This window comes from Drosophila takahashii, chromosome 2R (assembly GCF_030179915.1).
Source record: "Drosophila takahashii strain IR98-3 E-12201 chromosome 2R, DtakHiC1v2, whole genome shotgun sequence".
Lineage (NCBI taxonomy): Eukaryota > Metazoa > Arthropoda > Insecta > Diptera > Drosophilidae > Drosophila > Drosophila takahashii.
In genome coordinates, this window is record NC_091679.1 from 2,810,402 (window position 1) to 2,821,020 (window position 10,619).

The window sequence follows — 10,619 nt, forward strand, 5'->3', positions numbered from 1 at the left end:
CAACGACAACATTGGTGGTGATCAGCTCCCTAAGAACTGCCATGATGAATCTGGTGAAAACCGCAGGTGAATTCGATATGCCAGGAATTCGAATTGTCCAGATTGGGTCACAAATGATGTATACTTTCGAGAGCCAGGTTCAATGGGAACGTGAAAGAAACCGTTTGTTAGATCCAAAGTAGTGAATATCTTGGATCTTTGCAGCTTGTCTAGCACGGTCTCCATGTGGGCCATCGGAAAATTGTCTCTGATAATTTTCTCATTAAGTTTTCGGTAGTCACAGCACAGTCTCTTCTTCCCGTTTTTCTTGGACACCAAAACTACCGGCGATGCGTATTCTGAGGTGCTTGGTTGGATGATTTTCTCAGCAAGTCAATCCTCAAATTCATTATCGACTGTTTTCTGGTCGCAGACAGGTAAACGACGTGGATGCTGATAGACAGGTATTTCATCCTTCAAAATGATTTTCATGTGTACCGGAGCATTTGCGTTGCGCACGGGTACATACTCTTCAATCAAGCTTTCGACCTCAGACTGCTGCGATTGATTTAAATGGGATAAATCAACGTGATCGGAAACTGCTACCTGTTCTGCACACATGTCCTTAAAATCTTGTAGAAACTCGGAACCAAAATTGATATGTTTATCTTCGTTACTTTTGGATTCGTTCCGACGCATAAACTCAGTGCCTTCCTTGGTAACTTTCATGTCCACAACGTCCAGGAAGGGTTCTGCCCAAAATTGCGTCGAAGCCCATGTCCTCATCCGGAACCACGTGAAACTCCACCTTCATGTGCATGTTGTCTATCTCCACAGGTATGACAATGCTCCCGAAAGTTAACACTTGACTCTCTCCTATTCCCGTCAAGCATTTTTCTTTTCCGGTAAGAGTTTCGTTGCCTAGTTTTAGAAAAATGTTCCTGCGCATCAGGCATAGATCTGCGCCTGTGTCGACGAGTCCTTTGAATTGAACGACTAAAGATTTAATTACTTTTAATTCAAGGCCTGAATCAGTAAACTCGCTTTTTGGCTTAGTAGCTGCGTTCTCCACGTGAACGGCATTAGCGTTGCTCTCCTGTTTTACCTCAACCTCCATTTTGCACTGTGCAGCACGATGTCCTGGCTGACCGCACCGATAACAATTATTATTATCCTTCTTCTTGCAGTCTTTCTTCAAATGGGACGGATCCCCGCACTTAAAGCACTTGCGCACGAACTCTTGTTTCGTATCGAAGGTTTTGGATCCATCTGCCTCAGCTACACGCGTTTCATTCTTATAAGGCATCTTAAATGAACTGCGAACCTTCTTGTAGACTTCGATCTGCTCCTTTAAATCCTTAATTGTTTTTGCCTAGTACAATATTATTTTGTTTGCCTTTGCATCTGGAACTCCCTTCACAAAATACTCTATCAAGCTTTCTTCATCTAGGTTAACTGGCTTAGCTATTTCCATCAAAGCATACAAATATTCCTGAAGTGTCTCTCCCAATCTGGACTACCTGTACGTGCAAAATTAGAAACACTGCCTTCTACATCTTTAAGTGTGAACAAAGAACGGCTGATAGGCGTTGCCTGCACGGGACAATCGAGAGCGGTAGCTACAGATTCGACTCCATCCGAATCGTTGTTATCATCTTCGTCCTGAATACCGAAGTGAGCAAGGAGCCTATCCTGTAAATCGCGCTTTCTACCGCCTGTGGGTAAATTTAGCTCTAGTTACTTTGCGCGCAAATCATCACATCGCATTAACATTATCTCTTCGAGTTCCATTTTGAGATTGACTTTCCTTACAATGTATCGAAATTAGCTTAACAGTAACAATATTTAAGTGTAATAATAAGATTAAATGTTTATATAAAGATTATAATATTCAGTTTATGACAAATGAATGGTTTTATACATACAGTCCACTTGAACTGCTTGTCAGCGACTTTGAATTCGAATTGGGTCAGCCTTCTGATTGGCACTCCTTTTAATTGTCTGCTTTTCTACTGCTTGCCTGCCAATCAGATTTGCGGCTGTCTTTTCCACTTGAAAAGTTCTTGTTGTTGCTCGTCCGCTGACGTCGTCGCCTTCCACCAAGATCTGCTACTCCAGACTCCGTGCTGCTTCAAACTCCTGTCCTGTCCTCCAGATTCCGTTAACCCGCCTCTGCTCCAGTGTCCTCACGCTCCTGACTCGCTCCGCTCGCCTCTGTCTATCGCTGCACCCAGCGCCTTCCACAGATGAGCCTCTGCAAGTTACCAGTTCACCGTGACCGGCCAGAATCCCAGACTGACGCTCTGAGGATCTATGATGCACTACCTCCTGGACTGTAGTCGCTATTTGCCACAAGCGTTTCCCTTGCGCGTCTTCACCGTAACTGTGTCTCTCACGCATACATCAGTATGCCAAAATGCATACACACACACACCGCCAAATTAACTGCGCAGTTGCCTCAAGTTTCACCAGACTTGAAATTTCGCAATCACTTTAGCTCTGTTTTTAAAAACGTACTTCTGCACTGTATTGCACTTATGTTTGGGTCAAATCCCGGACGAGCCCCCATTATTGTAGGAATTGTGATATTCACATACAATGTTTATTGAGATAAAATTTAAACATAAAGTGCTTATATTAATTTAACAAAGTTCTTTCGGTATTCCTTACACAACGACCTTCGAAACTGTAAACTGTAGATACTCGAGTCGTGTTTCTTTCGGCCTCCTCGCAAAGTCTTTTAAATATCGTAAAAAAACCAATAAAACCTGCCAAAAACAATTGAATTTTTATTCGTAAACACAAATAGAGCAACGAGAAAATCAAAAACTGTGGTTTTAAATTGTGAAACCGTGAACATTTGTGATTAAAAAATTCTACATTTTAACTCGCAGGCACAAGCCGAAAATCACTCAATAAAACAAGCACGAAACACTCGAAAACCAAAAGAAAACTAAAATTGTCTTGCACTAGCTAAAGAAGTGTATAACGAAACAACAGAAGACACTCAATTAACACAAGTCACTCATAAACAAAACACTCAGCCATGCCTGCCCCCAAACGAGCACGAGAAGCCACGGCCACCGATCTGAAATCTGGTCGGATGCCACCACATCTTGTCCAGCTTCTCGATCGGAAGGCCCATGCGGAGCAGCAGACCGAACAACTAACGTCTGTAATGCGTTCTTGCGAAGATCGTATTTTAACTTCACTGGAGGGGAAGCTGCGCGACGTTTGCGACCAAGTGGTTCAACTCGCAAGTCGGGTAACACAACTGGAGGAGGAGCTGAAAGAGTTGCAGGCCCTAAAGTTGAACAAGTTGGAGGCCAAAGTGGAGAAGGTGCACTCGCGAGGTGTTGACATACAACATCTGAAGTTCGAAATTGCAGATATGCGAAGTATGGAGAAGCAAGTGGGTGAGCTGTCTGCAAAAATATCTGCTCAGGAAAATGCTGATGTCCAGTGCGAAGTTAGATTGCACGGTGTGCCCTACAAAGAGGGCGAATCACTAAAAACTCTTTTTAACACACTCTTCTTTTCACTTGGAATCACACCGGCACCAAAACTTTTGGAGATTTTTAGAGTCAAAACCCGCACCGCGACGAGCGCTATTGTTGACCCAATAATAAAACTCAAATTCGAGCACTTGAGAAACAAAATAACGATGTTGCGACATGCCGCCGAATACAGGCGTACTCACAAGAAAACGCTAGTTTTGGGGCTGTTGGGTTTTGATTCAAATGCGGCAATTTATTTAAACGAACAATTAACGAAGGAAAACTACAACATTTTTAAAAAAGCAATGACAATGAAAAAACAAAAGCTCCTATCAGCTGTTTTCTCTCGTCGTGGCTTTGTTCACGTTAGCGTGCATGGGAGAGAAGATGTTATGTGCCTGGATACCATGCATAAGCTTTATCGTCTGCAGTTCGAATTGTCTCCAGAACAGCTGTCTTCGTCTAGTTCGTTTCGCACATAAAATTAGCCTAAAATTGTGCTTACATTTTTTTTGTCTTTTTATTTTTCATAGTAATTATTATTTTATCTTTAGAAAATTAATTGTGTGTGTAGTTTACATTGAATTACGTGTATTTTTATGTATTAAGTATGGATAGTCCACTCATCTCCAGGACAAGCAGCCAGGTAGTAATCAGAGTTCTAGCCATACAAAAACCAGGCTTAAAAGTTATACACTTTAATGCACAAAGTTTAGCAAAAAAGATTGAGGAATTCCGTCTCTTATTTGTAAACTCGAATATTGATGTTATCTGTGTATCCGAAACGTGGTTTGTCTAAGGTGTTAGTGATATGTCAATTATGTGTGAGAGTTTTAATCTTTTTCGCTCCGATCGTAGTGGTCGAGGTGGAGGAGTTGCAATTTATATAAACAAGAAACTAAATGCTAAAACGGTATGTGTCCACCCAGAGACAAGTGCGATTTAATATATACAGTGTTGGGAAAGGTACTGTGTTTTTTTACCTAGGTAAGGTAAAAGGTATTGGGCAAAAATAAATACCTAGGTAAGGTAAAGGTACTTCAATTTCCCAGTACCTAGGTAAAGGTAAATATATTGTTTTTTTTATTTTTTATAATTTTTTTGTTTTATTCAATGTAATCATTTAAACTTAAAATAAGACTAGTTTTCCGTTTTTAGTCGTCTTAATCAAACAATATCTTCTCATTTCATTTAAATTTAAATGTTATAATTTTGTGTATATATTTTGAAAACACGCGGCATGAATAATAGTATGCACGTATCACTTCATTAATGTATTTATGAAACCCTCATGTACATATTTGGCGCGCAAAAATTGCGTATGTACAAACATTGACTATATATTGTGCATATGTATATGCCGTTTGTTTACGTACATACGGCATTTTTGCGCGCCAAATACACATTGGTTTCATAAATAAATTGATGTAGTGATGGGAACATACATACGTGCACAAAATTATATAAAATAAAATTGCGATTAGTTTTCATTCTCAAATATGCTCCGACTATTACAGTTTCGAAACGAAACGATACAATGACGTGTAGATGTGGTGGATTTAGCTTATTTCAGTGTCGCATTCAGATTTGGCTATTTTAAATCAGAGCAATGTTTAATACCTATGTAAGTACCTTAATAATTCCAAAGGTATATAAAAATATGTAGCTAGGTAAGGTAAAAGGTACTCAATTATTTTTATACCTAGGTAAGGTAAAAGGTACCACTAAATTGTACCTAGGTACGTACCTAGGTAAAAGTATCTAGGTATGTCCCAACACTGAATATATATTCCTAAATATCTTAAACAAAAGAGATAACACATCAATTTTAATTGGCTGTACAGACCACACAAAACAACTGAATACTCTGAGCTGATTGACTTGTTATCTACCCTATCATTAAAATACACAGACGTAATTCTTGCTGGCGATTTCAACAGTAACATTTTAATTGAAAAACATTTGTCACACGATATGGAATCACTTGGCTTATTTCCTGTTAACTTTAAATATCCTACACATTTTTCCACTACCTGTAACACCCTACTTGATGTATTCTATGTTAGTGACCGTACAAAAATCCAGAATTATGACCAAATATCGTTGCCTGCCTTTTCCAAACATGATCTGATCTTTTTCACGTACAACATTAAGCTTGATTACCATGACTATTACATAGAGTATAGGGACTTCATCAACATAGACTACACTTCACTTAGTGCTGATTTAGACTCTTGCGACTGGACCTCCATATATTGCACTGCTGAGGTTAACACTCAGCTAGAAATTTTACAACGGAAAGTTAAAATCCTGTACGACAGAACGGTTCCTTTGAAGCGCAAAATGTGTAAGCACAGCGCCAAATCGTAGTTTAGTTCTAATATAAAAAAACTAATACAAAAGCGCGACAAATCGTATGCGAAATGGAAACGCTACAAGACAAATACCTTTTATAACGAATTCAAAACAAATAGGAAATTGGTAAATGAAACCATTGCTGAGGCGAAACGAAATCATTTTATACATAAATTCCGACATGGTAAATTTTAAGGGAATTGGGGATCGGCAATATTAAACCAACATTGAGCTGTGATACTGATCTTGATGATCTAAATCATAAGTTTTTGCAATTGTCCGTACCTGAAACAACTTATAACACCTACCTGACACCCTCTGAGCCTTGTGATAGAAATAGCTGTGATATTATTTTAAGTTTTAATTGATGTCCTTAACTCAATCCTAAGCATTAAATCTAATGCAACGGGTTTAGATGATTTAAATCCGAAATTTTTAAAATTAATCCTTCCCAAAATTCTTCCAGTAATAACGCACATTTTAAACTGCTCCATCACCACTTCTACGTTTCCCACATCCTGGAAAATAGCAAAAATAATACCAATTCCCAAATCAGCTACAGAGTATCGACCTATTGCTATCCTGCCTTTTTTGTCAAAAGTTCTTGAGAGGTTAATTGCTAACCAAATCGTGAGTTTTATGGATGCACACAATGTCTTTTCGGAAAAACAGTCCGGTTTCCGGACGAACAGAAGTTGCACAACAGCTGTTATAAAAATCACTGAAGATATTAGATTACAAATGGATAGTGGCAAGATTACTTTATTGACGCTTTTAGATTTCAGTAAGGCTTTTGACACGGTAAACCACGAAATACTATTAACTAAACTAAGTCGTCTTTATATATTTTCAACCTCTGCAACAAGTTTTATGAAATCATACTTATCTGAAAGATCACAGCTAGTAGCTACACAAGCCTCTAAATCATCTATTTTGTCCGTAAAACGTGGTGTACCGCAGGGGTCCATTCTTGGTCCCCTTTTGTTCAGTCTAAATGTTAATAATTTGCCAAACATTCTATCAAAATGTGACATGCATATGTATGCCGACGACGTCCAACTATATGTAAGCTGTCCTGTTAGCCAAATTAATGAATGCGTTTGTGTCTGTTACACTGAATTAGACAGGGTTTGTAAATGGGCAGAGCGCAATGGATTATCCTTGAACCCCCTCAAATCAAAATGCATAGTAATATTTAACCGATTTTTAAACACAGATCATCTGGAAAAACTTTGCTTGAATGGTCAACCAATAACCTATGTAGATCGAGCTAGCAACTTGGGGTTTACAATAAATTCCACTCTTTCCTGGAGTAATCATGTAAATTGTACGGTTGGGAAAATGTATGGGATACTTAGACAACTAAACGACACGAAAACCTTTCTACCAATAAATTTAAAAATGCTCGTTGCGAAAACCAAGCTGACACCATTACTATTTTATGGAGTCGAAGTCTTCGGAAATTGTGACGCTACTAGCCAGCATAAACTCCTTGTAGCTTTCAACAATGTAGCGAGATATATATTTTATCGCAGGCGCAGAGATCTAATCTCTGACGCAACTTTTAAAATTTTTGACATGCCGCTCAATGCTTGGATCGAGTTCAAAACACTAATACTGCTGCACAAAATAATAACAACTGCCGAGCCAAAATATCTTTTTAGCAAGCTAAAATTCAGCGCTCTCAATAGAACAAATAACCTAATTTGTCAAGTCGTAAAACACTCCTTTGCCGAGAAACACTTTTTTATCTGTGCTGTACGTTCTTGGAATAAACTACCACATCCAATAAAAACCATTAAATCTGCCACGCAATTCAAAGCAAAATTATACACACATTTTTCAAACTAGTAATTAATTTTAAAAAAACTTTAGTCTTTAAGAAATCAATGTTTGTAATGTCATCATTTATTTATTTATGTTCATGAATCTGACAAATTGTGACTAGCGCTTTAATTTATAAGTATTTTTTTGTACTTGTAGCGTTAGGAAGAAATAAAACCAAAATTAAATTAAATTAAAATTTAAACTTGATATGAAACGACAACGACCTTCTTGTCTTGAACAACGCTAAACGGCGACTCCATGCTCACTCGGCAGGTATCGGCGGCCTTAAAAGAATCGAGTACTTAAATGTATTTTAAATGGCGAACTGATTAAGAGTTGCCATATAGCTTAACCCGCTTCGAGTGTGCCGTGCAGTAGACCCGCCAGATTCAAATCCCACATTCCGCCCTTCTGACTGTTCATTCGCCTCGAATGTACCTGACTAAGATTTCATGTACACGGAAACCGTAGATGTCTTAAATGGACCCTCTAAATCGCCTATACGTTTTACTTCGTACCGCCCATGATCTTTGACTGCAACAACCTTCTAGGGCCCTAAAAACTTTCCCTTAAGCTTTAATCCGACGCCATACTGAGTTCTCTTAATTGCTACCAAATCATTAAGTTGATAGACTCTCTCCTGTTTCCGCTTTAAATCAAATGCTTTCTTATTTTCGTCTTGGACCCTTTTGATGTTTTCTCTGGCCGCTTGTCGAAACTTGTCTCTTTCTTCATCCAGATCCTTTATAGCCAACTCCTGCATCAAGTCCTTAAGTTCATTGCAGCCGGCTAAGCGCATGTCAACTCCAGTTAAAAGCTTGAATGGCGTAATCTTAGTGCTTCTTGGCTCAGTGCTATTGATAATCTGAACTCGTCACACGTATTTATACCAAGCTACCGGACTTTCGTAGCTTAACTTTGCTAGCATTGGTACGACGATCTTGTGAAGTCTTTCGACTTGGCCATTTCCGCGTGGTACACCTGTCGCTATGAGCTGATGCTGTATGTTATGTGATTCGCAATATTCCTTGAATGCGAGAGATGTTAAATCAGTGCCTCTATCGGACACTATGCGGCAAGGATTTCCAAAATGCACGGCTTTCTTATCCAGACAGTTTAGAACTTCGTCTACACCAGTGCTACGAGATGGGTAGAGCCAAACATACTTTGAGAATCCGTCTACTACAACAAGGATGTGATTGTAGCGCTTGGCCGTCATTTCCATGGGACCGACGTGATCGATGTGGTATGTGATGAAGGGTAAATCACCTTTGTCGATTGAAGTTAGAAACCCCTCTTTCTTGCCCGCTTTCGCATTTACGATTATGCATCTGATGCAACTCTCGACGATTAGCTCTGCTTTATCTTTGAGCTTGAGAATGAAATATGACCGTTCGATGATATCCTGTGTCTTTCTGGCAGAAAAGTGCCCTTGGTTATGCGCGCTCTGAATTATTTCATTTTCCATATTAGAAGGTACTACCACTAGCTCACGAATCGGGTCTTTGTACACAACGTCATTCTGGATATAGAAGTCCTGGTATGCATCTTTTTCATCATTCTCATTCATCATTAATCTGGGCTTCCTTTAAGCGATGAGTTATGGAGTCCGACAAAAAGATACACGAGATTCGGCTCAGAGCATCAGCATGTTTCATTTGAGTCCCTGAACGATGCTCGATCTTGTAGTTGAAATCCTGCAAATATAAAGCCCAAGGAGCTACGCGAAGAGGAACTTCCTTTTTGTTCATAGTCATCTTGAACGCGTTACAATCAGTTACGATTGTGAACTTTATGCCTAACACATAAACACGCCACTTGGCTAGAGCTCCAATAATAGCCAGTACTTCCAGCTCGTACGAATCGTATTTTTCCTCGAATGGTGATGTCTTTCGGCTCATGTATTGGACTGGATGGAATGCACTGTCTATAGGGTCCTTCTGCAGTAAGACGGCGCCAAAACCGTACTTGGACACGTCTGTCTGGATTTCCGTGTGTAAATTTGGATTGTACAACTTGAGGACTGGTTCGCTAATAAGAGCAGTCTTCAGTCTTTCAAACGCCAATTGTTGTTTCTCTCCGAATTCATACTTAGAATCGCCTCTCAGTAAATCCGACAAGGGCCTGGCGATGGATGCGTACCCATTTATAAACTTGCGGAAATAAGAAGTCAGACCTAGGAATCGCTGAATCGCTTTTTTGTCATGTGGTACGGGAAACTCTTTCACAGCTTGAATCTTTTCCGGACCAGGGGTGATGGTTCCACTTTGAATGATGCATCCTAGAAACTGTACTTTACTGTGCAACATTTGGCACTTACTCCAGTTGATAGGTAAACCGTTCCGAGAAGCGACCTCCAAGACATCTTTCAACTTGAAAAGACCTTCTGCAAAGTCCTGACTGGGTATGATTACATCGTCCATGTAAACAACGACAACATTGGTGGTGATCAGCTCCCTAAGAACTGCCATGATGAATCTGGTGAAAACCGCAGGTGAATTCGATATGCCAGGAATTCGAATTGTCCAGATTGGGTCACAAATGATGTATACTTTCGAGAGCCAGGTTCAATGGGAACGTGAAAGAAACCGTTTGTTAGATCCAAAGTAGTGAATATCTTGGATCTTTGCAGCTTGTCTAGCACGGTCTCCATGTGGGCCATCGGAAAATTGTCTCTGATAATTTTCTCATTAAGTTTTCGGTAGTCACAGCACAGTCTCTTCTTCCCGTTTTTCTTGGACACCAAAACTACCGGCGATGCGTATTCTGAGGTGCTTGGTTGGATGATTTTCTCAGCAAGTCAATCCTCAAATTCATTATCGACTGTTTTCTGGTCGCAGACAGGTAAACGACGTGGATGCTGATAGACAGGTATTTCATCCTTCAAAATGATTTTCATGTGTACCGGAGCATTTGCGTTGCGCACGGGTACATACTCTTCAATCAAGCTTTCGACCTCAG